General features: G+C 38.6%; 1 long non-coding RNA gene and 1 pseudogene across 2 annotated transcripts; both read left to right on the forward strand.

Annotated features, from left to right (window-relative positions):
- The first annotated feature begins 5,969 nt into the window (after nt 1–5,969).
- Nucleotides 5,970–8,000, forward strand: LOC132638197 (UMP-CMP kinase 3-like; annotated as a pseudogene).
- Nucleotides 8,001–8,415: 415 nt separating this feature from the next.
- LOC132638198 (uncharacterized) lies at nt 8,416–12,442 on the forward strand. Of its 2 annotated transcripts, XR_009581626.1 has the most exons (4): nt 8,416–8,552; nt 9,680–9,744; nt 11,069–11,198; nt 12,113–12,442. It is a non-coding gene; the product is annotated as an uncharacterized LOC132638198 (long non-coding RNA). The 2 variants fall into 2 exon arrangements; XR_009581625.1 differs by lacking the exon at nt 11,069–11,198.
- Nucleotides 12,443–22,897: the final 10,455 nt, after the last annotated feature.

Below are 22,897 nucleotides of genomic sequence, written 5' to 3' on the forward strand. Positions count from 1 at the left end.
CAATATCATTGGGCATCTGTGATTTTGACTTAGTTATGGTCATTAGTCTCAGCTAAATTTTATTTGTACCTTCTTTCTTTGTGTTGAAAGAAACTAGTTGGTATCTTGAAAGGGAGTGTCCCTCATGGATTAGGAAGAACTCTTTTTTCACTTTATCAAGAACTGTCCTTTTAGTGGGCTAGTAAAAAGCGAGAAACGGGATTGGGCTCGTGCGCACAAGAGAGTTGCAAAATAACATGATTTAATTATTGAAGTTAACAGCATTTGAAGCTTGTGACAATATACAATTCCTAGTTGTAATCTTACAAGCAAAAGTTAATTCATATACTGATGGCAGTTTGAACCCGTGAGGTATACTTTTGGGATCTCTCAGGATATCCGATTTCAGGGGGCTTCCCTTATAGATTATAGTGATAATTCTTCACATGCGATGTCATGCTCACTGCTGAGTGAACATGGACTCTTCATGGTAAGGCATGGCCTGGTTCGTGTCTTGTTCAACATGAGAGTTTCCTGTTCAGAAATTCGAAGTTTGTTTAGTAATAGCCCTGGTTTTTTATGACTAGTAACATGTGCATGTGCTTGATAAATATTGTAAATATGTAGTAAAAGAATATTTTGTAAATCTTCTATTTTAGGTTAGTATATTTTGTAGCCTAATAGGACACTCTAACTATGGTATATTTTACCAACTCAATCAAGGAGAATAATCACAGAATTAATCTCTTTCATGGTATCAGATACTAGGGTTTCTTTTCCTTCTCTTCCGCTGCCCTAAGTATCCGACGTCCCCTTCTTTTTTTTCCGACGTCCTCTTCTTTGTTTTTCCGTCTACCTTCTTGCCTTCCATCAATGACAGACACCAAGTTTCATCCTGCTTTGGCTGTCTCCAACATCAAGAATCACATTCCTATCATTCTTGAGATGGAAACGGATCATTATTCGGCTTGGGACGAATTATTCAAGCTTCATGCCCGGTCTCACCGTGTCCTTTCCCACATTCTGCCGACCGGAAAGGAGAAGGCTCCTACCACCGACGACGAAAAGGAGTTGTGGTCCACTTTGGATGCCACGGTACTTCAATGGGTGTATGCAACCATCTCCACTGACTTATTGCATACGATCATCGAAGAAGATCTATCGGCAAAGGAGGCCTGGGATTGCCTCCGTAATATTTTTCAAGACAACAAAAACTCCCGTGCCGTTGCATTGGAACATTATTTCTCTCATGTCAAGATGCGGGATTTTCCAAACGCTTCGGCGTACTGTCAACGTCTAAAGACCTTGGCCGATCAACTCAAAAACGTGGGGGCTCCGGTGACCGACAACCGCCTCGTTCTCCAACTGGTGGCTGGACTTACGGAGGCGTACAAGAATGTGGGCACCTACATCCGCCAAAGTAAGCCTCTTCCACCGTTCTCCGAAGCTTGGTCAAGTTTGTGCCTTGAGGAAAAGGCGTTGGCTGAAATGCATGATGACTCGCCCACGGCTATGGTGGCTAATTCCAAACGTGAGTTTGATGACTCTACAACTCTGGAAAATTCAGGTCGTTCTCACCATCATCGGGGCAAAAATAACAACAAAAATCGTGGCTCTAGCGGCGGGAAAAATAACGGCGGTGGTCGTGGTTCTGGCGGCGGCAGCAGCAGCCGAAGCCATGGAGGTCGTACCTCAGGCGACTAGCAGCAGTGGCAGCAGTCCTCTTCACCATGGCAGTGGGGATGGATGCCTCAATGGGCTCCTCCTTGCCCGTATCCCACCACGCAGTGGGCTCGGCCACAACAGCAGTGGCAGCCGCAGCCCCTTCTTCTGGCCCCAGGTCGCTGGCCCAACCTGGAATTTTGGGCTCGCGGCCACAGCAGCAGGCGTATGCAGCAGCAGGCCCAACGCCGCAATGGACTCCGACTGATATTGAATCGGCCATGCACACGATGACGTTGAGCCAACCCGATCCAAATTGGTATATGGATACCGGCGCCACATCCCATATGACATCCACAAAAGGTACTCTCTCGTCTTATTTTAATTTGAGCAATCGTAATACTGGCATTGTTGTTGGTGATGGTAATTCAATTCCAATTCGAGGTTATGGTTATGCTAAATTGCCTCCCCCGAACCCTCCTTTATTTTTAAACAATGTCCTTCATGCCCCAAAACTCATAAAGAATTTAATATCGGTTCGTAAATTTACTACTGATAACTCTGTAAGTGTTGAATTTGATCCTTATGGGTTTTCTGTGAAGGATTTCCGGACGGGGATAGCTCTCATGAGATGTCATAGTAGGGGTGCTCTTTATCCATTGTCCACCTTCAAATATCCCACCAATTCACCATCAACCTTTGCTGCCTTGTCTTCTACACGATGGCATGATCATTTGGGCCACCCGGGAGCTTCTATTTTGGATTTTCTTAGGCATAATAAAAGCATTAAATGTAATAGTTCTAGTTCATCTAGTATTTGTCATTCTTGCGTTCTTGGTAAACATGTTAAGTTGCCCTTTGCTAGTTCTGTTTCCGAAACTTTATTTCCGTTCGACATTATTCATAGTGATTTGTGGACTTCTCCCATTTTGAGTTCTATGGGACATCGTTATTATGTTTTGTTCTTGGATGATTTTACCAACTATTTGTGGACTTTCCCTCTGGCTAGAAAATCTGATGTTTACTCGAAATTTATAGATTTTAAGGCCCACATTCTTACTCAATTTGAACGTCATATTAAAAATGTCCAATGTGATAATGGGAGGGAATATGATAATGGTCAATTCGGAAAATTTTGTGCCTCTAATCGGATGTCTTTCCGTCTTTCATGTCCTCATACATCGTCTCAAAATGGGAAAGCCGAAAGAAAAATTCGCTCAATAAATAATGTCATCCGGACTCTTCTTGCTCATGCCTCCATTCCTCCACTTTTTTGGCATCATGCATTGCAAATGACGACTTATCTCCTCAATATTTTACCAAGCAAGTTATTGGGTCACAAATCCCCTTTAGAAGTCCTTTACCAGCGGAAACCATCTTATTCTCATCTCCGGGTCTTTGGGTGTCTATGTTATCCCCTTTTTCCGTCTATTACTATTCACAAGTTGCAACCTCGGTCAACTCCATGTGTCTTTTTGGGATATCCACCAAGCCATCGTGGCTACAAATGTTTTGATTTATCCAAAAATAAAATCATTATTTGTCGTCACGTGTTATTTGATGAGACTCAATTTCCGTTTTCTAAAATCCACACTCCAACTCCCACCACGTATGACTTCCTTGATGATGGCCTTTCCCCTTACTTGATCCATCATCTCGCCACCAGCCCCCCTCCACCGCTGCCGTGTCCTTCCCCGCCACTGCCCAGTGGTTTTCCGCCTGGTCTGGGCCAGCTGCCCACGCCTCCTTCTGCTGGGCAGCAGCGTCTGCCCTCGTCTTCACTGGACCAGCCACCGCCACTGCCCCACCAGCTTGCCGCCAACCCACAAAACTCCACCATTCCTCCTCCTGTCCAGCAGCCCCCTACCCAAACACGCATGGTCACTCGTAGTCAGCGAGGGATTTTTAAGCCCAAGCACCCATTTAATCTACATACGACGGTTACCAGGTCCCCCATACCTCGTAATCCGTTGGATGCGCTACGTGACCCGAATTGGAAATTGGCCATGGATGATGAATATGATGCTCTTACTAAAAATAAGACGTGGGATTTGGTACCCCGTCCACCTAATGTGAATGTTATTCGGTCTATGTGGATTTTTACTCATAAAGAAAAGTCTAATGGTGATTTTGAGAGGCATAAAGCCCGTCTTGTAGGTGATGGAAAAACACAGTAGGCTGGCATTGATTGTGGTGAGACTTTCAGTCCAGTCGTAAAGCCAGCAACGATTCGCATTGTCTTAAGTCTAGTTCTATCTAAGCATTGGCCCATTCATCAGTTGGATGTCAAAAATGCATTTCTTCATGGCGAGCTCAAGGAGACAGTCTATATGCATCAACCAATGGGTTTTCGTGACCCATCTCATCCCGATTATGTGTGTTTGTTGCGCAAGTCCTTATATGGGCTTAAACAAGCACCGAGGGCTTGGTATAAAAGATTTGCTGACTTTGTTTATTCCATTGGTTTTGCTAATAGCAAGTCTGACAACTCCTTGTTCATCTTCCGCAAAGGGCACGGCTTGGCTTACATTTTACTATATGTGGATGATATTATTCTTACTGCTTCTTCAGATACTCTCCGTTGTTCGATTATGGACCTTCTTGGCTCAGAATTTGCTATGAAGGACCTAGGTCCTTTGAATTATTTTCTTGGCATTGCGGTGACCCGTCATAAAGGTGGTATGTTTCTCTCACAACGAAGTTATGCTTCGGAGATTATTGAACGTGCAGGCATGTCATCGTGTAAGCCTTCTTCCATTCCGGTTGACACTAAACCGAAGGTCAGTGCCTCTTCTGGCGATCTTTGTGAAGATCCCACTCATTTCCGGAGTCTTGCAGGTGCTCTTCAGTATCTTACGTTCACTAGACCGGATATCTCTTATGCCGTACAACAGGTTTGTCTTCATATGCATGCTCCACGAGATACGCATCTGCTTGCTCTTAAACGGATCATTCGGTATATTCAGGGTACTCTTGATCATGGTCTGCATCTCTACCCATCTTCGGTCACTGATTTGGTTTCCTATACTGATGCTGATTGGGGAGGATGTCCAGACACACGACGTTCAACGTCGGGTTACTGCGTGTTTTTGGGAGATAATTTGATATCTTGGTCATCCAAGCGCCAACCTACTCTATCCCACTCCAGTGCAGAAGCAAAATATAGGGGGGTTGCTAATGTTGTCTCTGAATCATGCTGGATACGTAACCTCCTCTTGGAACTACATTGTCCGGTCCCTAAGGCTACTTTGGTTTATTGTGATAATGTCAGTGCCATTTACCTGTCAGGAAATCCAGTTCAACATCAGCGCACCAAGCACATTGAGATGGATATCCATTTTGTTCGTGAGAAGGTGGCGCGCGGACACGTACGTGTCCATCATGTTCCGTCCCGATATCAGCTCGCCGATATTTTCACTAAAGGACTGCCACAGGTCTTATTTGAGGATTTTCGGGACAGTCTCAGCGTTCGTAAACCTCCCGTTTCGACTGCGGGGGTGTGATAAATATTGTAAATATGTAGTAAAAGAATATTTTGTAAATCTTCTATTTTAGGTTAGTATATTTTGTAGCCTAATAGGACACTGTAACTATGGTATATTTACCAACTCAATTAAGGAGAATAATCACGGAATTAATCTCTTTCAGTGCTAGCTTTATAATTAAGTAAATTTTCTTCATTCCATGTTCTATTGAAGATTCAAGTTTTAGATTGCATCTATCTTTGATGTGATAGCTATTTTAAGATTTTTTCAACTAAGCTAATGTTATCTCATTCTGATAGTTTTCCTTTAAGTTTTTGAATTAAAGACACTGACTTAGGTGTTTCGATTCCGTGGTTCAGGAAAGGAATGGACTGAATAAAGTGATCATGATACTAGACCTACTACTTTATGATGTTTCAAAAATGAATTGGTACTATTTCTTGGTCATCTGATTGGTATCTCGTTTTTGCAGGAAGGTGATAGAGGTTCAGGAAAGCAGAAGAAGGTCAAAATTGTTTTTGTTATAGGTTGGGATTTCTATAATTCCTTGCACTGTCTGATGTTAATCACATTTATTGCATTTTGTATTTCTTTTGATGACATTAAAATTGCGTCTTGTATTCATGTTTTATCATGGAAAAAAGCATTTTTTGCCAAGTTTTACCTGGCGTTCATACATGATATCTTATTTGGTGATGGTTGAAGATGGTAAAAATTGGAAGTGACATACTTTTTCTGTGGCTTCCATGCCGCACATATCCGACCACCAACAAAAGAAAGGAAAAGAACAACATTTGCTTTTGCTTTTTCTTTTCCTTTTTGTTGTTATAGCTTCATCTAATAAGTGTTAAAATGAAAGCTGCATTTGAGTGTGTTTCACTTTTGGGAATATGCTTTCTATATCAAACCATTGACTTCATGATCATTATAGTCATCTGGATTTCCACATCCAGTTTTGTCCAAGAAGAAACAAGAAGCATTGTTCATTAATAGTTGTGTACTGGTCTTAGTTTAGATTGTGAGGGTAGAATTGACATTCCGAAATAATGGAGGTTCATTCTAGTCATTAATTATTGTTATATCAAAGTTAAATATGAGGCACGTTTATGTTCTTTCAAATGTCAGAGGAAGTATGCTGAACTTGAGGGGTAGGTGTATGCAATCTGCTATAAAAACTTATAATTAATAATAGTTTCTTTTGCATCTGGCTTATAGTATGTGATATTGCAGTTTCTCTTTATCTCTCTTTTAAAAGAAATGACTTCCTCCTTTCCTTATTTTCACATTGTGATTATTCATGTTACAAGTGGTCCAGGGAGCGGTAAAGGAACGCAATGCAAAAGAATAGCACAACAGTTTGGCTACACTCATCTTAGTGTTGGTGAGCTTCTACGTCAAGAAATCAATTCTGGTTCTGAAACTGGGTAATGCTATTCAACAACCATTTTCAATTCTCGATAAATCCATAGTTCTTACCCTAGCATGTAATACCATATACAACACAATTAGTTTCATCTAAGAGGTCATGTTGTACGCTTAATTACAGTTCTTTTAAGTAAGAATTTTATATGTCAGCTTTCTTCATTTCTTTCGTTTTGTTTATTGCAGCTCCATGATTCAGAAAATTATGAAGGAGGGGAAGCTTGTTGCTGCAGATGTAACCATGAGGCTTCTTCAACAAGCCATGCAAGAAATGGATAGAGACAAATTCCTTATTGACGGCTTCCCCCGGAATGAAGAGAATGTGAAAACCTTTGAGAATTTTGTAAGTTTATTATTCAATTGTTTCTAATGGAACTCAGATCTTCCCCCGGAATGCAGAGAATGTGAACATTTGAGAAATTTGTGAGTTTATTATTCAATTGTTTCTAATGGAATTCAGAAGAGAATGTGAAAACATTTGAGAATTTTGTGAGTTTATTATTCAATTGTTTCTAATGGAACTCAGAAGCACACCTTATTTTTGAAATAACTGTCGTTTGGGATTTCTTTGCAGACAAAAATGGAGCCAGAGTTTGTCCTTTACCTAAATTGTCCACAAGATGAAATGGAGAGGCGCTTGCTATCAAGAAATGAGGTATATTTAGGTTATGTTGCTCAGACTCTCCAAAATGTTGCAGCACCCGTGTCGGATCCTCAAAAAATGCACTACTTCTTTGGGGGATCCAACACTCACCTGGCAACATTTTTAATAGTCGAACAACATAGTATTTAGGTACATCATTCAATCTTTTAGCAATTATATGAAAGATATTCTCGACTTAATTCATGCAGGGAAGAGAGGATGATAACATCGAGACAATAAGGAAGCGATTTAAAGTTTTTATGGAGTCAAACCCTCCCTACAGTTGAATACTATGAATCAAAGGGGAAAGTTAGGAAGGTAAATCATAAATTTTAAGCTTCTTCTATTGCTCAGTAGAGTGGTGGTAGTGGAGAATAGTTAGATATTGAATCTGTATAAGATGTAATGATTTTAGTGGGTGCAGCGTTGCGGCACCGAGTTCATCTGAATCCAATACTTTCGACTCGACGTGAAACATAAATTTATGTATAAAAATTCACTAAAATTGCTATACATAGTACGTCTGAACATATAATCTTAAAAATACATTAGTCCAATGCTAAGAATTGAACTGGTAGAGTTTAAATACGGGATCCACCTATAATTTTAGTTGTAACCGCTGACTTGTGTCTGAAAATGTCAGGTTGATGCTGGAAAATCTATTGATGAAGTTTTTGAGTCCATCAAATCCATTTTCTCACCAGAAAAAGATTATAAGGTGCCACCAAGCAGACACAACTGCGAATGTTGCTTGATACTTTGAATGGATGATCCTCAAAGCTTGATAGTGTACATAAATATTTTTACTGCCAGATCACTACTAAAAAAACTGGATTTTCCGACCTCAAAAAACCGACATCATGAGGTTGGTAAAATCGTAATATTTATTTTTCAATTTTTTTAAAAATAAACCGACCTCATGAGGTCGGTAATATTGTATCAAAATTTGAAAAAATAAAGTACCGACCTCACTAGGTCGGAAATTTAATTGATGGTAAATATTATAATTTTATTTTTTAATTTAAAAGAATACCGACCTCACGAGGTCGGTTTATTAAAAATAATTTAAAAATATTTTTTGATAAACCGACCTCGTGAGGTCGGTATGCTTTTAAATTAAAAATAAAATAATTAAATATATCGACCTCATGAGGTCGGTAATATTAGCCAAATAAAATTAAAACAACCCCAATTAAACCCTTCTCTTTCCATTTCTCTCTCTTTCCCTCTCACGTTTTTGAGGTCCCTCTCTCTCTAAACCTAATTCACCGTCGACGTCACCAACAGTGCAGGGAGTCACCGTCGTCGTCGTCCACACCCAGAACCGCCGCTGCCGTCGCCAGTTATCATCAACATTTGAGGTATGCTTTCTTTCTTTTCTTGGCTAAGAAATTTGTTACGGGTTGAGTTGTTAGAGCTTCAGTTACTGAGTTGTTAGAGCTTCAGTTACTAAACTTGACATTGTATGCTTCAATTTGCTGAATAAAAGAAGAGTAAACACAATTACACATAGAGGGTCTTCCATAAATTCTCAGAAAAATTACTTTGGCCATTTGGGGATACAAAATAATGAAATGACTTTGGCTATATGGGGAATCAGATCTAGAAAATGGTGAAGATGCTAAATGCAATTACCAATAAAGGGTCTTGAACATATTCTCCAAATATTACTTTGGCCATTTTGGGGATACAAAATAATGAAATAACACTCAATTGGAGTGGAAAATCAAGAAATATGAGAATAAAGATGGGTTTTTTTTTTTACATGCTTCAATTACTGAAGTTGACATTATGTACTTCAATTTGTTGAAAGAAATATATAAGAGCTAAACGCAATTACACATAAATGGTATTAAATAAATTCTTGAAAACCCACTTTGAAAATGGAATCAGTGTTCAATTTTGAGTGGAAGTAGCTGGCAATAAATTTTGAGTGGAAGTATCTGGCAATAATTTTTTTTGCTAAATATAGCTTGTACCTCATAAGATTTATTATCAAAATACAAATCAGAGCTAGTGACTAAACACCTAATTTTTGTGAAGTAGTTCAGAATTCGAGAGTCAAAATACTTATTTTTTTAAGGTCGAAGTTTGATCATTTCTGATTAAGGTAGGTTTGCTCTTTACTTTTGTGTTCTTTAGCTTTTAGTCATTTCTCGCTACATGTTTTCTTATGTTTTGATTTCGATATCCGGGTAAGAGATCAAGCAAATGGTTTGGCATGTTTCCTTGAGGTTCTTTTTTTTTTTTGTGTGTGTATGATTAATTTTTGGGGCAAATTTTCATGTGTTTGGTTATAAATTTTCTGAATTTGTGATGGTTTCTTGATTCTAAGGCACATTTAGCCAATAGAGTACTTCAATCTCTTGCTCTCTAAGGTCCATATACCCTTGTTTTTGAATACTATAAGTATTTTTTGTTTACCAAAGATTTGACCTTGTAAGTTGGTGATGTACTCAATTTTGCACCTTGTCTTGTTCTGTTTCAGGGTCAGGATTGATAAAGAAGAAAGGTTTTAAAGGATCCTTTGGGGAAGCAGCAATTTCGGCAAAGGTATTTATTTCCAGTTGCGTGTAGCCTGTGTCCAATATGAATTTCTGTAGAACAATGCCAAATTTCAAACTGCAAGAAAACAGTCGCAATAATCCATATTGTCTAAATTTCCTTCTTCCATGATGAACTAGTTGTCCCAAACTGTTTCTTATGTTAAATTATAAGCTTGAATCACATTATTTCCTAGACTAAGATCTGTGATACTAGCTTTTCCTGATATTGTATTAATTGTGAACCAATGCTGCACCATCTTATCCCCTAAGAGTTCCATTTAGATCATTAAAGGATTGCATTTTCGTTTGGAATAGGCAATGTTCCAGTGCAAGTTTTGACTACCTAGTACCTTATTTCTGTTTGTAGATCTAGATGAAGTGCATTACTGATCAGTGGGAGCTTTTTAGTAGGTGGTTCATCAAATGGGCTTAAATTATTAAATTAATTTGTTAAGAAGGTTACCTAGCATGCAAATGTGGTGTTATTCCTCAAAAGTATTTGATTGAATGGTCAAGGCAATATGTGTTAGCATATGCTTTCTGTATTATTACAAGGACTTGGTATTTGCTATGAGCCTGTGATGTAGTAAGAGATAATGATCCCCATTCCAAATAAATCACTGTATTTTCTCTTTCTTATGATTTACTCTTATGGAAAGTTAGTATCTTAACATATTGGTTTTCTGTAGTTAGTGATGTTGCAAATAACTAAAATATATGTGGAAAGGTTAGTCTATGTTGCTATTTCCCATATCATTTTTTTGATAAGGTAATTTAATTAAAAAAACAGTACCAAGTTGGTACTGCAGCTGACTCTCCAGTATCATTGACCAAGATGATCTTTGCATTTAGTTTATAACTGCACAATTATAACTGGAGCAACAATTGCCAGTGGATATTCCTATGTAAGATCAATCTCCCAAGTATGCAAAGGACTATGTTTTCAGTATCAATACAAGTAAAAACTATACTAAAGTTGAACTATCAGCAAAGACCATAGAGTATATAGCCCACAGTTACGGCCTAATGAAATCCGGAATAACAATGTAAAAGTAGCCTTTATGCAGCTATTCATATGCCTTTGCTGGTGCACAAAACATTCATTTAGATCATTAAAGGATTGCATTTTCGTTTGGAATAGGCAATGTTCCAGTGCAAGTTTTGACTACCTAGTACCTTACTTCTGTTTGTAGATCTAGATGAAGTGCATTACTAAGTTTCTTGTTGTTGCTGTGTAGTTGCCTTAGGATTTAGCACAACTGCTGCTGCTACATCTTCTGAGGCCTTCACTTTAGAGTTAGCACTAAACTGCACTTGTTGCTTCTGTGTAGCTGCATCATTCAAGCCATGGTGATGCTTATGTGTACTCGACTTTGCACTACTCTTTGCCTCCTGTATTTGCACTATTGTTTTGCTGCCACTGATATGGATCTTTGGTGTTGCCTAGCACTTTCCCACTTTGTAAGATTTTAATACCATCTCTTCTGCCTTTGTAGTTATTTTGCCACTGATTATTTCTCTGCTGCTTACTATTACCTTGAACTGCCACTTGAGCATTATTATCAGCAACTACAACCTTTTTGAATTTGTCAACATTACTAGTTCCTTGTTGTCCTCCAAATCTTCTTCAAATTGATCACAGAGTTGACACCCATTGTTTATGAACAAGTGATTGCCTCTTTTCTCCAGGGGTGAACACAACAGCAAAAAAAAAAAAAAGTTTCTCAACAGATTTAGCCACATTTGCTATTTTTTGGCTAGTTATGGCAGCAGGTGTTTCCATCAACTGCTTTTGCATTATGCCACTTGCATTTGCCTCAACACGAACTTTTTGAACTACAACTGCTTGCTTCATTGAACCAGATTCTTGACCAGTTATTGTAACTGCAGCAGATGATGCACCTGATGCAACTAAAGGCAGTTGCTTTCCCTCAGTCACATTTAATTGTTTTGCAATCTCCATCACTGGTACTGTTGATGCAACCAGCTGTTTGTTTGCAGCAACATCACCAACCTCAACAACGTTTTCATGCTCACCCTCTCCATCCTCTAAAGCTACAACAACCAGTTCTTTCCCATCATTAGCATCAATTGATTTTTCTTTTGTCAGTGCTAGTTGTTGCTGATTTGCACTCTCTGCTACAACTGGTATTTTTCTTACCCTTGTTATTTTTCCATTTGTCTAAATCCTTTACATTGCCAATCACCTTTCCATTTCTATAACTTTCTTGTTTAAACTTTGACTGCCTTACATTATGGTTTCCTTTACCCGCTTCCTACATATTAGTTAAATAGGCGAATTATTTAAATAAATTTTGAAGCTATCCCTTTTCTATTTATTTATATTTGCGATACTTACATATATTATTGTATAGATGGCAGGTGAAAAGAGGGGTAAGAAAACAAAGAAGGCTAAGGAGACGGGGGTTCCCCGGAGACCACCAGAAAACCTTGCGATTAGAGATAGAAGCCCGTCGCCACGTCTCCCACCACGCGGCGCATCGTTGTTTAATTAATGTTGTTTGAAGCTATCCATTTTCTATTTATTTAATGTTGTTTTGATGTTTGCGAAGGTTGAAATAACTTAATTAATGCTCTTGTGAATGTTTGATTGACGTTTTTATTCAACTTTGAAGTAGTTTCGAATTGAATTTGATGTTTTGGTGGTTGTAATATATGTGTTGTAATAGTAGCTTATTGTTTTATGTATTTATAGTAGTTTGTTGTATTGTTGGCAGCTATTTGAGATGGTTTTAGTTGAAAGTAAAATTATTTTCATCTTGACAAGGGGACAGGTGGAATAACAGCTAGGTGCTACAATTTTTTTTTGCAGAAAACCGACCTCATGAGGTCGGTTATGGGCCAAATTTACCCAGAAACTACAAATTACCAACCTCATGAGGTCGGTTTTCTGGAAAATTTTCCAGGGAATTGCAAATTACTGACCTCATGAGGTCGGTTTTTTGCAAAATTATCCAACATATGGCAAATTACCGACCTCATGAGGTCGGTTTTCTGCAAAATTTCCCCACAAATTGCAAATTACCGACCTCATGAGGTCGGTTTTCGGCAAATATTTTACAGAAATTGAGAAATACTGATCTCAGGACGACAGAAATCTAAAACAATATATATATATTAGATATATATTCATATAACTTACCGAGCTCAGGAGGTCGGTAAACTAATATCATTATATTATTAATATAATTTACCGACCTCACGAGGTCGGTACTTTATATAATTAATAGCCGATTAAAAAAATATTATCGACCTCATGAGGTCGATAATATTTCCGACCCACTCTTTTCCGACCTAATTCTGAGGTCGGTTTTTGCCCAAAACCGACCTCATGAGGTCGGAAATTGCCCTTTTTTTAGGTCGGAAAATCGAGTTTTTTTAGTAGTGGGTTAACTTACAGATACTATCCGTGTGCTTTAACTTTTTGCAATAGGTCATGTCCCTTATATTCCAGGTTATGAATCCACTTATCATCGACGGTTACCTATAGTTATCTTTTTAGGGATCTGACCATGTAAAAATTTATACCGTCAGTTTATATGCTAAACTCTGTATCGTGTGATATCTACCGTTTCTTGTTAATGTGTGATAAGAATCACTTCTAATCAGCAGACTCTGACTCCCCGACCTAATTAATTTTGCCTTATTATTAGCAATTTGCATTTGTACTTTTTGCCATGTTTTGCTGGGTTACTAGATCAGGCAAAACAAGGATATGCTTACAAATAAAGGTATAATAGTTCCACTTTACTATAGAATAACTAGAGAAGAACAGATAAAGGAAGGTAAATATGAAAGTTACCAACAAATGCTTAATTAATAAATAAATAAATAAAGAGAAACTAAACGTATGCAGGAAATATTTCATTTAATAAGGAGCTACATGAAAAAAGAACCCTTCATGTTATGTTCTTCAATTTTTCAATTTCTTCCTCGACAACAAAGTTGATAGCTACAAAGAGGACAAGTGCAACTACGAGGAAAGCAAACAAGGCAATGACAAACTTTATCTGATAACCGTTGTATTTTGTCATTATTATGTACAGTTAGAATATTAGTCATTATAATGTACAGCTAGAATATTTCCTAGAATATTATGTACAGCTAGAATATCTCTTAGAATTAGGTAAGTCTTTTGTATATATTGATGACATTCAATCATAATCATCAAGGAATTGATTTCCTATATGGTATCAGACTAGGTTTTTCTTCTCCACAAAACCCTAACCTAGCCGCCACCCTTACCCTAGCCGGCCGCACCTCCCCTCTCCCCTTCGTTCTACTTCTTCCTCAAATTATTCCTCCTCCCTTCGTCTTCCAAGCCACCATGACTGACACAGGAGCAAAGTTTCACTCTGCCCTCTCCATAACCAATGTTAAATCTCTCGTTCCTTTCACATTGGACATTGAAAATGGTCCATATCTGTTATAGCCGTATTTTGCACGTTTGGATATTTCAAAGTCGTCGTGGAAAGTTAAGGGCGAGACCATTTTTAAAAAAATTATTTTAATGTACAAGTTGTTATGAATATTATTTATGACTATTATTAGTATGGAAATGTTGGAAAGGCCATGGGTAGAAAGAGAAATTCGCAAAATGGCTTATGGTAATATTGTGGAAGGCTAGGGGTAAAATGGGAATTTCACAAAGAGTCTTGAAAGTTCATGAAAAATTCCAAGTTGGCCGTGTGGCATAAGTGGTATATGTCCACATTTTATTATTTAATGGGGGCTAATTATAAATTACAAAGATGCATGGGCCAAAGCTTGCACAAGAAGACATTTAGTCTTCTTTGTTATTTTCAAAAAACAAAAATTCTAGAAAAATGGAGGAAGGGGATCATGTGTCTATATTCTTATTTTAAGGGACTTAAAAATAAATAGAAGAAGTGGTGGAAAGAATATATAATAAGAAGACCATTAGTCTTCTTTGACCAATTTGGAAAAATTCAAGAAAAAGAAAGAAATTTCTAGAAAAATATGGAGAGAAAGGCATGTGCCCCTCACATGTTCATAATAACTATATATATATATATATATATATATATATATATATATATATATATATATATATATATATATATATATATATATATATACATAGAGAGAGATGGCCAAGCAAGACAAAATATTCATCTTCCAATTCAAGAAAAACTTGAAGAGAAAATATAGTAGTATTCGGCCAAGGTTGGCTAAAATGGAGTCCATGGAATTGATCAAGCAAAAATATTTTCTCCTAGTACTCTAAGTAATTGGAAGGTCCTCTACAACATGGAAGAGTTGTTGGAGCAAGAAAATCCTTCACTTGGACAAATCCATAACCTTGACTAAGAGGAAACATGAAAGGAAAAGGTAAGAATTTAACCTTGTTTTATATGTTATGGGTGATTATGAGTGTTGTAGAATGAAGGAATCCATGAAATTCATGAAATATGCATATGTATGGTGTTTGGCCGAAAATGTGTTGCATGGTATAGAAATGATGAATTAATTTTATGTAGTATGTTGGTTGTTGTTATAATGTGTAGAAATGGATGAAAATTCATAAGGATATGTGTGTAGTTGTTGTGGCCGAAAATAGGGGTGATGTTGTGAGATATGATGAATCGAATTTATGTAGCATTTTGATTGTTGTTGTGTGGTGGGTTTTATGATAAATGAAGGCTTAATGGTTTGAAATGAATATGAAATTGTTGGTGTGTTATGGAAGGAGTTAGTGCGACTTTGTTATGGCTTCTTATATTTGTAAGAATGATATTGTTAATGTGTAGGCTATAAATATAATTCATGAACTTGAAAGTGAGCCATTGTTTGGAAGATTGTAAGTTGGGTGGTGGTAATTGAATGTGAAAGAAGGGTTAAGTAGTTATTGTTCTTGTTGGAATTGGAAAGTGTTGGATGAAGTAGCATGTTGATTGAATTGTTTTGAAAGTCATGTGAATTAAATTGAATTGAATGTTGGAGTGTTGCTAGAATAATTGCTAGTGTTGTTGTTGGTTTGGCCGGGTTGAATTCCCGGATTGTTGTTGATTGAAATTGGCCAAGATAGATTCTTGGGGACGATGTATTTATAGGGGAAATGCTGCCGAAATTTCGGCAGACAAATATTACTTTAAAATCCCACTTCTAAATGCTCTAATTAAGGTTTGGTAAATGTGACCAATTTGTAGATTTTGGTGAATTTGGAGCTTGAGTTTGGAGAAGAAAAATGAGCGGAAAAGGTATGTAAGGCTTCACCCTTCCTTCTTTGGCATGTCTTAGACATAATAGGTCGAATACGAGCCTCGGGGACAACTCTATTCTCCGGAATCCGCGCCTAAAGTTTCCCTTTTTTCATTCAGTAGAATTGAATTAAAAAGTGTGCAAAATGTTGGAAGAATTTCCTAAACCTCTAGAACTCGCATAAATAGGACCCGACTACCCTAAAACCCTCACAAGTAACGCCATGACATGTAATATATGTAAATTTGGTGCGCCGCCTCATTTGATCCGAGGTGGGCCCACTGTTTCCCCGATTTACCTTATTGCTCTGCTTGACTTACTTTGAAGCTGAATCCAAAAGAAACCTTCGATCCTTATTCCATTACCAAATGACAAGTACTGTACCTATCCCAACGAGAATACTTCCATGATGATAATGATAATGATGATGTCAGAAAAGAGAATATGCCTATGATAAGTACGACAAGAATGATTCCACGACTAAGAGTCTTGAGCTAAGAATCCAATGTGAATATGAAAGTGTTATACTAGTTCTTGAACCTTAATTCTACTCCGTAGCTATGACACTAGTTTCTAAAAGACTTCAAAGCATATGAATTGACGGTTATAATGCCTATGATCTTATTCTATGTCTCCTCTTAAAGTTATCTTTCGTTGATAGTCTCGCCTTATAATTATCGTTCCTTCAAGGTGAGACAAGTGACCCGAGTATTCCATAATGTAATCGGAGGATTTCGACCTTACGTCACTCCGATGGACACATGATTTTCTTTGGGCTCTCATGCATGCCAATTGTATAACATATGTGTATGAATGTGAATATGTATATGTATATGTATATGGGGAAAAGGGGAAGGGCCACTGTTATATCACCACCTGATTCAGCTGGATTTCATCCCGGACGCGGGATGCCCGGACGCGGGATTATGGGAGAGCCGGGTACGGCGTCTGTATTTGTGATATATATATATATATATATATATATATATATATATATATATATATATATATATATATTGGGACACTGTTGGGGAGGGGGGCGGGAGAGCCGATGTACTCGGCGTCTGTGAATGTAAATGAAGGACACCGTTTTCTGAAATGTTCTGTTTTTCTGTATATATGTAAATAAGAAACACCGTTTTCCTAAAAAAAAGAAACTAAGCATGCATGACATCTGCAGAAAGGCATTCCTATGTACAGGTTACATCTGTTCCAAGATAAGCTCCATATGTCTATTCCGTTATTATTCATACTGTATATTCCTTTATTATGTCACTATTCATGCCTTACATACTCAGTACATTACTCGTACTGACCCCTCTTCTTCGGGGGCTGCGTTCATGCCGTGCAGGTACACCAGCTGAGCCACAGTTATCATAGAAGATGTTCCAGCGGAGTTGGCGGGCTCCACTTGTTCTGGAGTGCTGCCGAGTCAGAGTATATGAGCTATGGTGTTTGTTCAATGTTAGAGACTTTGCAGACAGAGTCATGAGTATAGAGTGTCAGCTTGGTAGACGGCTTCAACCGTCACAATGTTATTACGTTTCATGTCGCGGGTCCCATATGATGACAGACATTACTTATGAAAAAAAAATATTGGAGGGCTTACCATGTATTTATTTCTTAATTGATACAAGAGTTTATCTATGTAATAAGAGTCAGCGGGTTCGCTCGGCTCCAGATATGGGGTCGGGTGCCCATCACACTCTAGTAAAGTCGGGGTGTGACAATATCATTCATGGGTGGAGTTACTTAAGGTGCAAGCCCGAGTGCATAACCTCATGCATCACATTCTCCCCCCTACAGAGGCCACGGCTAAGGCCAAAATTGATGCCTTACGGGCAGCTGATCCTGAACTCTATGATCGTCTTGATGCGGTAGTCTTACAGTGGATATATGGTACGATCTCACCTGAATTACTTCAAGCCATATTGGTGAAGGATGACACCGCGGCGAAAGCCTGGCAGAGGTTGGAGGCCATCTTTCAAGACAACAAGGGTTCTAGGGCAACCCATATCGAGGAAGCACCTGCTGCTGTCTCTCTCGAAAAATTTTCAAGTGTGGATGCGTATTTCAACCATGTGAAAACCTTGGCGGACAGGCTGGCTGATGTGGATGCTCCGGTGGCAAATAGTCGCCTTGTCTTGCAACTCATTGGTGGTCTTCCAGAGGCCTACTCTGGCACATTTGATTTTGTCCAAAATCAAGACCCGTTACCACCTTTTGAAAGCGTTCGATCCCGAATAAAACTGGTAGAACGTACGCTCAAAAATCGTCTCTCCAAGGAAGCCGACGGGAATGCGGATTTTATTGCCTCTACTGGCGGTGCCCAACCAGATAGCATGGAACATGTTAACTCCAACTCTCAGAATAATTTTTCTTCAAGTTCCAATCATGGCAGGAATAATAACAACAAGAACAAGAAGAAAAATAATGGAAAGAACAATGGGCAAAACCGCCGCGGTGGGGGGTGTCCAGAACACTGGCCGCGACACCAACCAGTGGCCGACTGGCGGCACCAGTCAGTGGCAGCCGCGCCACATCCCCGTGCCGCACCCTCCATATGGGTAGTGGCCGCCACAGTGGGCAGCTCCACCATGCCCCTACTCGACTGCTCCACGGCAGCAGTCCCGACCGACGATGCCGCAACCCGGAATTCTCGGGCCCAGGCCTCAACAGGCCTATGCGGCCTCGGCAGCCCAGCCCCATATTGGCTACTCTCCGACAGATATTGAGGCAGCAATGCATACTTTCTCTATCGCTCCACCGGATGGGAATTGGTATATGGACACCGGCGCAACATCACATATGACCTCGGACCAAGGTACACTCCCGTCTTATTTTAATTTGAGCAATAGTAATCATCGCATTGTTGTTGGTAATGGGCATGTAATTCCATTTCATGGTTTTGGGAACACTACTCTCTCACCTTAAATAATGTATTGCTTGCACCCATGCTCATTAAAAATCTTTTTTCCGTCCGTAAATTTGCCATTGATAACTGGGTTTCTGTTGAATTTGACCCGTTTGGTTTTTATGTGAAGGATTTCCAGACGGGGAACAAACTAATGAGATGTAACAGTAGCGGGGACCTCTATCCACTCTCCACCGTCATCCGGGCCTCACCTTCAAAATCTCCTTCCGTCTTCACTGCTTTGTCTCCTGATTTATGGCATCGTCGTTTAGGACATCCGGGAGCCCAAACTTTACGCTCTCTTCATAGCAAGCATTTTATTGAATGTAATAGGAACAAACAGTTTTTATGTTCATCTTGTACTTTGGGGAAACAAGTTAAATTACCTTTTTATGAATCGATGTCATTCACTGCTTTTCCATTTGACATAGTTCATAGTGATCTTTGGACATCGCCCGTAGATAGCTCTAATGGGCATCGTTACTATGTACTATTTCTTGATGATTTTAGTAAATTTTTGTGGACTATTCATATCTTTAAGAAGTCTCAAGTTTACTCTCTTTTCACCTCATTCCATGCTTTTGTCAAAACTCAATTTGAAAGGTCCATTAAAAATTTACAATGTGACAATGAGAAATAATTTGATAATGGGCCACTTTAACTTTTTTCTCAAAAACATGGGATGCAATTCCGCCTCTCTTGCCCTCACACATCTCCTCAAAATGGAAAAGCCGAACGTCACATCCGATCCATAAATAATATAATTCGGACCCTGCTCACCCATGCCTCGATGCCCCCCTCGTTCTGGCATCATGCCCTTTCTATGGCCACATACCTTTTGAACATTCTCCCTACTAAAGTTCTAGGAAACTCATCCCCTACTCAACTCCTATACCAAAAAGATCCTATCTATTCCCATCTTCGGGTTTTTGGGTGTCTATGTTTTCCTTTGTTTCCATCCACCACCATTCACAAGTTACAAGCACGGTCCACTCCTTGTGTCTTTCTTGGGTACCCTTCCGATCATAGGGGATATAAGTGTTATGATATGTCAACCCGGAAAATTTTCGTTGCCCGTCATGTGGTCTTTGATGAACACACATTCCTATTTTCAAAATTTAATACTCCTACTTCTCACACGTATGAATTTTTGAACCATAATTTTATTCCATACATCATTCATCATATGCAACGAAATTCTGGCAATACATCTCCCAACGCTCTAAATCCCCACCCCCATCCACCCGCCGCTCCACCCGCGGCTACTGCTAGTCCCCAGCAGCAGCCCCCCTCCCCCGCCGCAGGACAGCCCTCCCGCTGCTCCTGCACTGCTGCCTTCCAGCCCGCCATCACCACCTACGACCCCCTCCCCACAACCGCCACACCCCATGACGACCCGGTCCCGTAATGGCATTTTCAAACCCAATTTGAAATATTCCTCCAACCTTAACACCGAGACCACTACCTCCATCTCTCCATTACCAAAAAATCCCGTTAGTGCTCTCCGTGACTTAAATTGGAAGAATGCCATGATGGATGAATTTAATGCTCTAATTGAAAATAAGACTTGGGAGTTAGTTCCTCGGCCTGCTAATGTTAATGTAATTCGGTCAATGTGGATTTTCCGTCATAAAAAATAATCTAATGGTTCTTTTGAGAGGCATAAAACTCGTCTTGTAGGTGATGGCAGGTCTCAACAGAAGGGTGTTATATCCTGTATTTTGTATGTGGGATTATTCGTAAGTTAATCAAATCAAATAAAATAAGTTTCGTCAAGGTTCAAAATTATTTGAATGAAATACGGTCCAAGCTATAATGACCCGTATTTTTGGACTAGGAACATATGAAAAAATATATTTTCTACCTATCCCGATATTTACGTTAGTATATGTGTATACTTCTTTAAGATATTTTTGATTTATTGGTATTTTAATAGATGGATCCAAGTTAAATGTAGTATTTCCGTATGTTCCACTACATATAGTAGATATGGAATACTTTTATCATTATGCATATCACATTATTTTATCACTTAGTGGTATTTCTGTATGTTCCACTACATATAGTAGATATGGAATACTTTTATCATTATGCATATCACATTATTTTATCACTTAGTGGTATTTCTGTATGTTCCACTACATATAGTAGATATGGAATACTTTAATCATTATGCATATCACATTATTTTATCACTTAGTGGGCCTAATATGACCATATGATTTTCCACTAAAGGCCAAATATGGTCTTCACAGAATAGGGTGCAAGTGATGCATTTAATTGAGTTAAATATTAGACCAAATATACTCCACATGGATTAGAGTTTTGCTGGTCACGAGTAGGGCCTAGGAGGCTCATATATGTATATCACCAAATGAGTCATCTTCCACATTGTAGTTGAACACAAAACACATAAACATTTTCTTGAAGTGAAAGCACAAAAAGCCTCTCGGCCAAAGTTGCTTTTAGCCGAGCAATGGAAGCTTGATGGAGGGAAATTAATGCCTCAAAGTGTTGAAATTATTTAAGTAATTAGCAAGGTTAAGGAGCCAAGTTGATTAAGGTAAGATTTGATCTCTTTTTATACACATTTTGGAGACAATTTAAGCTTGTATAAATTTGTAGATATGTGATGAATATAAGAAGTTGTAGATGTTGGTGTTGAAATGTAAATTGAGCCGTGTAGGGGGATGTTCTAATTAGGCGTGGTAAATTAATTTTAAGTTGCATTATAGTTGTTGTTGTTGTCATGGATTATATGGTGAAGGGATGAAAAGAATTAGAATGTTAAGGTTGAAGTTGTGTTCATATGAACATGTTGTTATCCTTATGGAATTGAAAGAATTGAAGATATGATTATGTCCATATGTTGTTGTTGGTATCTCTGTGTTAACAGGAGGGCAATTGGAAATTTGGGATGGGCGGTTATATAGGGGAAGTGCTGCCTGATTTTCGCTAAGCCTTTAGCTAATAGAAAATCCTAAACGAGAATATATAAGCTGAAATATAGGTTCTATAAGAAATGGGCTATAGATTTGTGAACTAGAAAATATAATTACTAACGATAACGTTAATCTTATATTAAATAGGCTAAAAGAGTGACGAGACGAACGGGTTACGAATAGCCGCTAACAGGTATGTAAAGCCGTCCCTTCTTTCTTTTGGCATGTCTTAGATTTAAGTGATGAATGATATGAACTTTGGGGTAATTCCATTCCTAACCTTTGAGTGATATGTATGATTCTTAATCACTTCTTGATATTACAATTCTCAAGTGATTGAGCCTCCCTTTTTAGTTTTCTGTACATTGGATAATAGTCGACATATACCCGTTCCTATTCTTAGGAACTCTATGATAACTAGTGACTGTACTTCTAGAAGGTGTTTCATACTATAGTGACATATGGCTATGATCCTTAAGGCTTTGTGATATACTTATGATAACGTTCAAGGGATGTTTGATATGTTCCGAGTGACATTCGAAAGATATTTGATACGACTGTTGTCTTGATTTTCAAATGGTAAATTCGTGTTGACTATTCTGTTGCGTCTTGAAAATATTTTAAAATTGCATATAGTTTCTCACTACTCTGCTCGTGCATGCCTTAATATGCCTTTCACTGAGTCCCGGGCCAGGATCTGTTATCGTGCACACTTCCACTGCATTGTTCACCGAGTCCCTCACTAGAGGGCCGGGTACGGTATATATATATATATATTATGGAGTTATATTGTGTCACGGAGTTATGCTGTGTTATGGAGTTATGCTGTGTTCTGGAGTATGCTGTGTTATGGCGCCAAAGACGGGGTGGCGACCACGTTCACCGAGTCCCATAATGGGCCGGATATGATATATGATATTGACATGCATGATTTATGTTTAAAGACAAGCATTTTGGTATTCTGGTTATTGTACTCGTTTTCTATATTTCTTATTTCAGTTATGATCCTGTTTACTGTATTTTATGCTTTACATGCTCAGTACATATTCCGTACTGACCCC

Source organism: Lycium barbarum, chromosome 4 (assembly GCF_019175385.1).
Source record: "Lycium barbarum isolate Lr01 chromosome 4, ASM1917538v2, whole genome shotgun sequence".
NCBI lineage: Eukaryota > Viridiplantae > Streptophyta > Magnoliopsida > Solanales > Solanaceae > Lycium > Lycium barbarum.